General features: G+C 36.7%; 1 pseudogene across 1 annotated transcript; it reads left to right on the top strand.

Moving 5' to 3' along the window:
• The first annotated feature begins 1,333 nt into the window (after positions 1–1,333).
• Positions 1,334–3,617, top strand: LOC149007624 (aspartyl protease family protein At5g10770-like; annotated as a pseudogene). Its single transcript, XR_016175094.1, has 2 exons — positions 1,334–1,576; positions 2,252–3,617. The product of XR_016175094.1 is annotated as an aspartyl protease family protein At5g10770-like (transcript).
• Positions 3,618–11,951: the final 8,334 nt, after the last annotated feature.

The following is an 11,951-nucleotide window of genomic DNA, read 5'->3' on the forward strand; positions in this document are numbered from 1 at the left end:
ATATATGTGGGGTCTATTCTTTAATATAATAAAATAATTTAGAGGTGGGACCTCAAATGAATCTTATAAGGGCCCACATAATATGTATGACAAAAAAACATTAGTGCTTCCCTAACAGGAAGGTTATCTGGTTTTCGTTCTTCGGCCCCCCCCCAATATTTCATCCTGGGTCCGTCCCTGTGCGCATACGTTAGTCCAGATGAACCTCATGTCCCAAATATATAAAAAGCAATAGAAAAGAGTAACCATGTATGTCGTATAGTCGCGTACATTGAATGATTGGAAATACGATCATTGTTATGCACCGTTGTGAGCCAATTTCCTCCCATCAATTTTATTAAAAATTATAATAAAAGATAAGGATACTATTGCCCCTATAGTATAATTAAATTATGATCTTGTTTATTGCTTTTGTTTTTTTTTTTTTTTTTAATTACTTGTCAAACCTTGTTTGTTAAGAACGGTTTGTAATTAACTAATAGTTCTTCTAGGCCTCAACAATGAGGGTGAAGTGATAATATAAATAAAAGATTCTTTGGATGAATACTTTAATTTAAAGAAGGATAAAATGGTTTTTGTACACTAATATTTGACAATCACTTAACATGTTTGAATTAAGAGGTCAATGAAATTACCAAAAAAAGAAAAAAACGAAATGAGAGGACAATGATAAGTTTATAAAGTATAGGATCTAAGTATATAATTTCACTAAAATACTAAAGACGTCTATTAAAAAATAATATACAATAATATATAAGGGTTAAACCCTTTAACAGCTTGAACATATGCTGCAAGGAAATCACCAACTAAAAGCTCCAGGGTAAATAAATAAAATAGTCGTCAATAAATTCTAAAAGCCTAAGAGTGGAAAACTTTCCTCGAGTTCCATTCCCTGTGAGGGGCCTTCCCTCAATGGACAAATCATTTGAAGATGATCATTTAATAGCAAGAGCACGAAAGATTGAACGTTTCTTATCACAACCCTTCTTCGCAGCAGAAGTATTTACAGGGTTCTCAAGGAAAATATGTTGCTTCAATTTCCCAAACTGATACTTCAAGTAATCCAATTGATACAATGTCTCATTAGGGGTGACCCAAAGTCGTTCAAAGCTGGTCGTGTTTCATGGTTTCTAGACGCCACCAGTGTGTGTAGGCACTCAAATGACGACTAATTTTCTTAGTTTCCACAAGTTGATGAAAACCCAAGTCTTTGTAGGGAAAAACGTAGTTTCCCTGACCTTACAACAAAAATTTATGACGACCAGATCCTTTTCCCCTCTTTATAAAGAGACGTAGCTTGAAGTTTGGGATAGCATAGCAGGTAACCGCCGGGTTGAAGGAGAGTGGAAATCTATAATCAGCTTGAGACAAAGCAATACCCATTCATCTATGGCCATTTACTTCTCCTCCTTTCTTAACCTTCTCTTAACTTTTCTTCTCTTTTCTAGTGGTTCTTTGGAGAACGTTGATGCCTATAAATTCGAACAAATGACAGCAAATGTTCAACTCGTGAATACTCATCTTATTTCACTTAGCTCCTTCATCCCATCTGATGTTTGTTCTACTACTGCTAAAGGTGAGATCTCTATTAACTCCATGTGTTTACGTAGTTATGTGTAGGTGATTTTTTCCCCATTAATATTCTACTGGAAATAGATTTCATTTTATAAGACAATCACATCCGTATAAATAAGAGAAATGTGTTTTTGTTGTGACCCCAAATTCTGGTATCCGATTTCAAACGTGGTTCTGCATAGATCTCACAAATCAGGACTTTTGATTGCTTCCTAGCTTTCATCCCCAATAAGCGCCCACTAGGAACATGGATTATTGGTCTACTGGTTCGGCACTCCAGGAAATAACCGAAAGCTGGAGCCGGATATATATAGGGCAATATAGGCTAAAATCAGGTCACTCAGGCATGGTATGATGACCAACCTAATTGGTCAACCCTTTGATCTAATTAAATTCTATAAATGTGTACCTTATATTTTCTTATTAGGTCATTGTGAAATTCGAGGTTTTCGCATTTGGGTTTTGGGTGAGAGTTTTTAATGCCGGACAATTTGTTGAGAGATCTCTCCATTGTAATTTTCTTCCTACGTAGTGAAAGTTCTTCTTTATTCATGGATATAACATACCTCATTGTGTGTGAACAATGTTAAATATTTGTGTTCCTATGATTTTTTTCCCCTTTTTTGTTTGTGATTTATCAGATGGTGTGTTCTCTCATGTGTTTATGTGCTTTCAGGTTCGGAAGTCTCAAGCAAGCCAATAATGCGGGTGTCCCACAAAAATGGGCCTTGTTCATCATTGAAGGAAGGGAAAGCAAAATTTCCTAGTCTTCACCAGATTCTCATTGACGACCAAGCCCGAGTCAAGTCAATCCATGCTAAAATCTCCAACCAACAGTCATCAACTGTCTCTGACTCTACTGTAAAACTTCCTGCTAGCTCTGGCGATTCGCTAGTTGGAAATTAAGTTGTCGACATCGGATTTGGAACACCTGAGCAAACTTCCACAGTAATTTTTGATACAGGTAGTGATCTCACATGGATCCAATGCCTCCCATGCTCTGGCAAATGTTCTTCTCATCACTACTTCAACTCTTCTGCTTCCTCCACTTTCTCCAACATCCCATGTAGCTCTGCAGCATGTTCACAACTGAGTGCATCAGGTTATGCACAATCATCCTGCACCACCAATTGCCTTTACCAAGTCACATATGGTGACAGATCCTACACTCAAGGAAATTTCGTGACTGATACACTAACATTGTCTTCTGATACTTTCCCCAAATTTGAATTTGGATGTAGCCAGAACGAAAGTGGTTTTGGAACTACAGATGGAATTCTAGGCCTCGGCCGTGAGCAGATCTCGACGGTATCACAGACGGCTCAGAAGTATGGAAAGCTTTTCTCCTATTGTATTCCATCATCAACTAGCTCCACTGGCTTTCTTGCATTTGGTAGTCAAGCTGGATCATCTTCTTCTAATGCTCAGTATACTTCACTCCTAACGGATTCGAACTATCCCACTTTCTATTTCCTGAATATGACGGGCATAAATGTTGGAGGCCAGAAGCTCGCCATTGCAGAATCCGTTTTTACAACTGCAGGAACAGTTATAGATTCTGGAACTGTAATCACTCGTTTGGCACCAGATGCCTATTCAGCTCTTAGATCTGCATTTCGTCAAGCAATGTCCAAGTACCCAACTGCACCACCATATTCATTATTGGACACCTGCTACAACTTGTCTGGATACACTACGGTAGATGTTCCAACCATAGAAATCCTCTTCAGTGGAAGTGCTGACTTGAATGTTGATCAGTCAGGGATTCTATATAAACTAAGCTCAACTCAATATTGCTTAGCTTTTGCTGGGAACACTAGTCCAAGAACTATACAGATCCTTGGAAATACGCAACAAAAGACATATGAGGTGGTTTATAACGTGGCAGGAAACAAGCTAGGGTTTGGCTCTGGAGCTTGTACTTGATGAGATCCAACCCTTCCTCATATAAATGTAATAGAAAGATATGAGAAGAAGCCAAGATAAAAAATAAATAAAGGCTTAAAAATTCTATACTATAACTTTGTGTTTTCCCACTTCTATATATTTGCACCTATAAAAATATAGCAAGTACAAATTTCAGGTGATCTAAGCTAATTGTAAGTATTTGATTATTGAGCTTTATTGATAAAAAGGTGCGGCATGCATGGATTTTGAACTGGAAGGTTCGAGGAGCTAGGGAATAGAAAATGTTTCTCAAAATCTTGGAAGAATATTTTGTGAGCAATGTAGGTGTGTGGTGTAGGTGCACTGAGAAAAAGTATGGAGAGCAAGTCACATACAGACCTCGAAGAAGTGAAATTGAAATTGAAATAGGAGTCATCATCTAGGTTATAGTCTAGTATACATGAATGGTGCCTTGCTTCTGTAAGAATGGCAGTAAACTAACTCCAATGACTCAATGGACAGTTTGCCCCAAATTTCTACTAGGTGTCAAGTTAATGTCTAAAGTGTTAAGCACCCTTTTTTTATTTGCCAACGAAGTTCCTTTCGTGTAAAGTATGGACCCACTGTACTTCAAAATGTTGCTTGAGCTCCTTAATATCACGAATGATATGTTTAGTCATCCATGGGATCTCCCGTTGGATGAGCTGAGTATTGAGCAGATTAATTAGAAGAAGATTATCTCCTTCGATGGTGATTTTAGGAGGATTGGAATTTGCAGTCGAATGGAAGATGTTAAGCACCCCCAACAATTCCTTGTTTGAAACTAAGTCTTCTTAGGGCATATTTGATTTTTTTGGCCAAATTTAATTTCTTCTTTTTTTTTTTACTTTTTTTTTTATGAGGTTCATCCGGGCCAGCTTGCGCGCACCACGATTACATCCTCAAATTAATGCCCCCGAATCGTGCGAACCCAAGAATTCCCCGTGGGAGGTAGAGTCTTTAACCGCTTTACTAACCCATCATCTTCTTAGGGCACATTTGTTGTTGTTGGTGAATGGTTATAGATGTAATGATATGTTATGGTCATTACGGTTCAAGCCACCGAACCGGAGCGGACCATTTGAATCAAACCAATGGCTTAGATTTAGTCAAAGGTGGTTCAACCGATGCTTCTTAGATTATACATTTTTAAAAAATATCCAGATTATACATTTTTAAAAAATATCCAGATTATACATTTTAAAAAGCCTTTGGGGGTGGTTGTTTTCGATTATTAAGGCCATTTTATCGTCATAAGTTGGGGTTCCTTTCAACGCCGTGTTTTTCTAGCCAACATCCAGGTACCGGGGAGATGGTGGTTTCTTGGCATGTAGATTTTGATGAACTGCTTTCCCTTCCGTAATGTTGCAGAGCTTCACTTCAGTAAATGCGCAGCACCGTGAAGCCAACGATTGAGATCGAAATCTCGGTCGAGATTTCGATCTCGACCGTCCATTTCGCTTTATAAACACACAAAAATGGACGGTCAAAATTGAAATTTCGGTCAAGATTTTGATCTCAACTGTCGACTTCACATGCTTTAATGCGCAGCATTGAAGTCATACTAAATGTTGCGTCTCCTGAGATATCTTCTCTATCTTCACTATCTTCTACTGTGAACTTGTGGCCAAGCTGTCCCTTACCGGGTACTGCTAGTTCAGTGGGCCCAACATCCTCTGCTTCTACTTGTGCTCCTTTGAATAATTTGGATGCAAGTCACTGCGACATGGGCTTTTGGTTGTTAATTCTGACGGTGGGCTGCATTCTTTAAATTCTTCTCCAATAAGTTATTTACATGGAACACACTCCATTGACTGTGTTTCAGTTGGGCTAATACTGTTGAAAATGCTTCTATGGATAATGGGCTTCTAATTGACTCTACTCTATTGATGCCCCTGCATTGTCTTTTTTGGAATCTTCTTTTGATCTTCCTGTTGAGCCTCCCTTTCTACTTCGGTTGATTCTCATGGGCTTTTTGTTTATAATGATATGAGACTACTGCTACTACTATTTCTCTATTATTGGGCTTGATAATGGTAATGATCATATTCTTGATGCTGTGATCGATAATGGGCCTCCTCATACCTTTAATTGGACACATTCAATGATCGCTTGGTCCATGCGTGGTGCTAAAGTCCCTAGGGTCCCCGAGAGCTTTTTCGCCTCTAAATACCCTTCGTCGTCTTTTGTTGTTGGGCCTCTACTTGTTGATGAATGAAGATCTTTTCTACCCAAAAAAAAAAAAGTTCTATTTTATAAGGGCTGCATATTACTATTTCTTTGTCATTGGAGGCTCATACGAACTAATTTGGCTGGGTGCCACAATGATCATAAGTTGCATGGCTATCTTATTTTTTTGGGCGGAAATTTGGTTTCTATGCAATCTTGCAAGCAACATAAGGTTGTTCAATGTAGCCCTAAAAGTGAGTATTAGGCTCTTGTATTGGCTACAATCGAACTCACTTGGATTTAGTCGCTTCTCTCTAAGATTGGGCTTTTTATCTCCTTCTCCTCTGGTGTTATGGTGTGCAAAATATTGGCACAACCTATTTATCGGCCAATCCCATGTTCCATGTGTAGACGAAACATATTGAGGTGGATTTTCATTTTATTCAAGATAAGGTTGCTCACGGAGCCTTTTGGTTCGCTTCATCTCCATGACTAATCAAATTGCCAATGTTCTCACCAAGGCTCTCTCTACTCCTAGGTTTTGTCATCTTTGTTCCCAACATAGACTCCTCAAAAGATATATATACATATACTAGTAAGGTCACACGTGCAGATGCACGTGTGGTTTATTCACGTCGATTTAGCATTAAAGTGGCAGACTCCTTGTCCTGGATTGCCCTTTCGGTTTAGCTTTCAGAAGGTTTGACATATCTATGGCTTAAAAACTTATGTTAAGAGTCTGTGTTTGTGATGTTTTAGTTTCTGAGTGAATTTATTTTTTCACTTTCTCTGCCAAAAAAAAAAGTGCAACCAACACTTCTTCCCCAGTAAAACAGCAGTGGCAACAAAAGAGCTGAAAATTGGTGAATCAAGAAACTGTAAAACCATGCAAAAAGAATAAAAACATTCAGACAACTTGATCAAAATGTGAGAAATGATTTTGGAGAATACATCAGAAGTGCGTATGCACATGTGATGTATATATATTTTTTATTGATTCAGAAGTTTCACATTTTGTGTTCTGCATGTTTTGCAATGATGTTTTTATGTAAGTATGTATATAACCGATAAAAATATTTGTTTATATTTAGGTAGGGAAATTAATGTAGTATGGTTTTTTACCCTTCTTTGGACTATTATGTTGCTTCTTTTCATTGAGTCGATGTTGATTGGTCAGTAATCCTGTGAACAATTATTTGGTGAATGTGATGAGTGATATGTAGTTATGTTTATAGTAATGTATGTAAAATGTAGTGTTTTCATTACCTTTCAATAATAACTTCTTTGTAGACCACATTTTTTGTGTAATCTTCTAATTTGGATGTTTTGTTTGACTTTTTGATGCATACTTTTGTTGTTGACATCGAGATTCCTCTTGATAATGCAATGTATAGTTGTCCATGTAAGAATACCGGTTCACGAAGATAGATACCGACCTTTGGTATTGTTTACCCTTATGACTTATTAATTGTCATTGCATAGTTGAGTCGAATTGGGAATTGCTCTTTTTAGATGAAAGGGATATCCTTCATTATTTGCTGGGCATAATGGTATTCTTAGAATTGGAACCAAATTTCTCTGGAACTAACCAACAAAAATTTCAGCCAGGATAACATTCTTTTGAAATTGTCAGCAAACCAATCTTGTTCCATTGCATTCTCCTTGTGCATGATTTAAATTTCTTAGGAGCATCACAGGGCAAATTTTTTTTTTTCAATATCAAATGATGAGGTGACAATCCATTTGGTGCCAATGAATTGAGAAATTCATCAGGGTATTGTGTGTCTGCATCATCTGTTATTGAATCATAGCTATAGAATGTCAGACATTCACCTGGGAATCTATCAATCATTATCTCATTTATATTGTCAACTATTTCATTCTTAGTTGCTAAAATTGCTCTTTCTGTGATCTTGTTTGCTAAATAGAGCTGTTGTTGCTATTTAGGGAATATTTCCTTTATTAATTCTTCTTTTCCTTCTTTATCATCTTCCATTTTGATCAAAATTTCCTTTGATATTTTAATCATACCGTCCTCTTATGTGGGTTCTTCTCCATTTCCCACCCTCAATAACTATTTCCTGAATCTGGAATCATTTATGGGCTTCATATTTGTTTAGTTGTAACTTTTGCATAGTAGGTCATAAGTATGATCTGACCAAACTGGATTCCACTGTTTGTGTTCTGGTTCCATGAGGTACAACAAGTAATACTTGTCTGAACTCTCCCCCAAAGACAATAACTTTTCCTCCGAATGTTGTTATATTAATTATTATATATTGAAATGTTCTGTCAACTGCCTCAATTGCTTGTCTTTTGGCCATTGGTGCTCCATCCCATATAATCAACTTTGCTCTTCGAATCAATTCTGCTGTCACACTTTGCTTGGAGAAATTGCAGATACTTGAATCATCAATGTTAATTGGAATTTTAAATCTTAAATGTTTTATTCTTCCTCTTAGCAATATTGAAGCCGCAACTCCAAATGTTGCTGTTACAATAGCTATTCAATTTTCTACTTTTATTTTTGCTAGTATTGCCTTGTATATAAATGTTTTTCCAGTTCTTCCTGGTCCATCAATAAAGAATGTCCCACCAGTATTGGCTTTAATTGCTTCTAAAATGATGTTGTATGTCCTTTTTTGTTCGCCATTCATTCTGGTTGGTGCTTCATAATCTTCAGTTGGAATTCGGATTGCATATTCATCTTACCTTAAAATGATTTGCAATTGTTTCATTAATTTGTCCGTGAAGCTTTGGGAGGTCATATTGGTCTATACTATGGCCCATTGACTGTAAAAAGTGACAAACACTTTTAAAGGTTTCATTAGTTTTATCTTTTATGCATGCAATTGGTGTATTGAAGTCTTCAAATAAGGCTTCAAAATGTTCTTCCCATAGTTTTTGAACATCTGTCAGTTCACAATAAACCAATATTGTTGCAAGAAGTTTTTGAACCATTATTGGCACGTTGAATAATGCCCCATCTCTCAAGCATTCAAAAATTGCGTTGTCGCTTTTGAGTGACTATTCTTCTTACAGCTTCTTGGAAAGTGTTGCATTGTTCTCCATTTACACACATAAGATTTTAAAATGATATTGCTCATTTGATGTTATTCAGTAGCATTCTCAAATAGAATCGTTCTCCTTCAATTGGGTTAGCCAAGTTGATTCGTCCAATTGCCTCTTTAACTTTTCTTCTTATCCAGCATTTTCCTTGATTATTCCACACAAAATTCTCTGGGAATTCTTTGTATAAATAATTCTTCGCATCTTCTCATACTGTGTTCATTCTAAAGAATTCAATCAACATTGTTCTTGTTGTATTATCAGATTGAATCACATTAATGATATTTCTATTCTTCTAATACCAAACAAGTTGTTTGTTTGGTAGATGCAATTGAAAGTTTATTACATAAAGGAACATCTCATTTAAATTGTATTCAGAGATTCTTCATATTGCTTCTTGTGCTGATACCCACCTTACATCCCTATATTGCTTTATTTAATCCATTAAATAATCTTCTGTGTTGTATGCTAGGGAAATTGCAACCTGGTCATGTCCCTTATATACATACTTATAAAAATATTTTATTGCTTTCAATGGAGCATATCTCTACATTTATATGGCAATCATATCTTATTAACAGATATGGGTTGTAAGGTACAATCCATCTATTATCCAACAGATGTTTCTTTATCATGACATGTTTTCCATTATTCCTTCTTTTGTAAATTGGGTATGAATCTTGTTCTTGCATTGTTTTTTCATTGTCAGATCTTAAGTAACGATTCTTACAAACCCCGTTCCTCATGCAAGCATATGTCTATTAAGATCTCTGCAAGGTTTATGCATCATATGCTTTACAATCTTCTCATATAATTGTTGTTGTTTTTCTGGCATTTGAAATTTTAGCGAAACATACTTGTCAAAAGTATCTGGATTTGTGATTTTTTGTTCTTTTTGACAAATAAGTAACATGTGTGCATGTGGTAATCCCCTTTTCTGGAATTCAATCACATGTACGTGTGCACAAACTTTGCCAAGTATTGATTTCTTAAACAGCTGCTCTTTAAGGTCATGAAGCTTTGCTTTAAAAATCCTTGCAGTAAGGTTTGGCCTATCTTGTGCAAGTTGTCATTCTTGTAATTCTTCTTGAATCTCAATCCACTTGGAATTACAGGTCATAGTGATGAAGAGATCTGGTTTACCATATTTTTTGACCAAAGCTAATGCATCAAGATATTTTCTACGAATGTCTCTTGGTCCTCCAATAAATGAAGCAGGTAGGACCATTTTCTTTCCAACATGATTTTCCCTTGTTTCCCCAGTTGATATACTATCAACAATTCCTTGGTACAATTTAGCTCGGATGTTTGATTGTCTACAACGGAAGAAATCCAATCTTGTTGCCTCAATTTATATTTACATGTCCACAACGAATTAATGTAGCAATCTTCCAGACTGTAGTAGGATTGAATTATCATCAGCTTTGATTTGTAACTTGTAGCAATATTATGATCTAGGAGATATAGTGGAGAAGTTGGAACCGGATCCAGCTAAACAAGCAATCATCCTTATGGAGGTGAGATAGTGATTTGAATAATTTGATATTCATAATTCATAGTTTTATACTAAGTCATTAACATAGTAAGTAGTAACTAATAACTAGTTATTGTTTTTTATCTTTATATATTAGATAAAGGCATTTGGGGATGCCACTGGGGGATGCCACTGGGAGCTTCATCGTTCTGTGGCCGTATCAAGACCGGAATCCGCCCTTGCGGGTAAGTTCATTCTTTTATTTCATTATACATTTAATTATTATATTCCAGAGAAAATTGCATTGGCACCCCAAAATAGAGGCTTTAAAGCATTGACACCCCACTATATGTTTAAAAAACACAGCACCCCATTTATTAAACACACTACAATATGCATAGTTAAAAGTTAGTTGTGGAACATCCACAATTAGACTTTTCGTAGCTATACGATAGCCACGGTAACCTACATGATATATTACCGTGGAATCAAGGTTTAAAGTACCCCCCCCTTTTTTTTTTTTTCCCCCCCGTGTGTTTTTGGTCCCGCGGCTTGCGATACGATACAGGCCGATACGTTTCCAACATTTTGTTTTGTCATATTGTCTCTCATGTCTCGCGTTGTATCGGCCGATACGTAACGATACGATACGATACAGAGAAACGTTTCTTAAGTATAAATTTTAATTTAAAATAAACGATACATATCGTGCGATACGCAATGATACATATCGATACTAACCGATACATATCGATACACACGATACACATCCAACGAATCTCATAAATGATAAAACAGAGTTTCAACTTCCAAGTACGCTTCTTCCCGAGTTCTCTCAAAGTTCCAAAGGAGGTTGGAAGCAGCAGCAGATAAGCTTAATGTCAATCCTTTATGCAGGAGTTGCAGGTTTACAACGACTCTCTCATTTATGCTCTTGAGAAAGGGTTTTGTGAGTCTAACAAAAGAGTTTTGTGAGTCTGAAGAGTTGCAGGAAAATAGGGAGAAAGGGCGATAGGGAAGCAAGGGCGAAAGGGTTTTGTGAGTCTGATGAGTTGCAGGGCTTCGAAATAAGGTTATTGGGTTTTCTTGTTCAAGTCCGTGGTGACTTTCGTCTTCATTGCGAGCTGACTTTCGACTTCTGCAGTGAAGTATTCAGCGGTTTGAACTTTGAAGTATCTCTCTTTCCTTTTAGATTCTCATGAGTTACAAATGGGTTGATTAATTAGTTGGATTATTTGAGTTTGTTTGGATTAAATTATTTGAGCTATATTGGTAGAGATAATTTTCAATTGTAATCGTTCACTTGCATCCACTGGTTTCTACTTTCACATTCTATTCCATCGTTTTTCTACTTCAAAATTTGGCATCTGGGTTTTAAAATTGCAGAGTTTAAGACCTTTCACTGAAGTTGGAAGTGGATTGATCAGGACTTTGCAGGACATGCCTCTATGAACAAGGTGGGAAAGTTGGCTTTTGCAGCTACTGTTTATCACATCTGTGGAAGAGGAACTCCAAAAATGGGTTGGAAAGTCCAGAACATTTAAGGAGATTTGAGACTCTATTTCTTTCGAAACTAGGGGTTGCTTAGGATTTCAGTGGGGCACGTCCCTCCCTAATTCAAGAAACTTGTGTCATAAGGAAAGGTCGGGGTTTTAATTTGTTATAGGTGTGAACTTTGAGGGCTCATGAGTTTCTTATTTAAGCTTCAGGTTTTTGTCTTAGAAGCTCAAAGCTATGG

Source organism: Hakea prostrata, chromosome 8, assembly GCF_041222555.1.
Source record: "Hakea prostrata isolate BN-2017 chromosome 8, UWA_Hpros_2, whole genome shotgun sequence".
NCBI lineage: Eukaryota > Viridiplantae > Streptophyta > Magnoliopsida > Proteales > Proteaceae > Hakea > Hakea prostrata.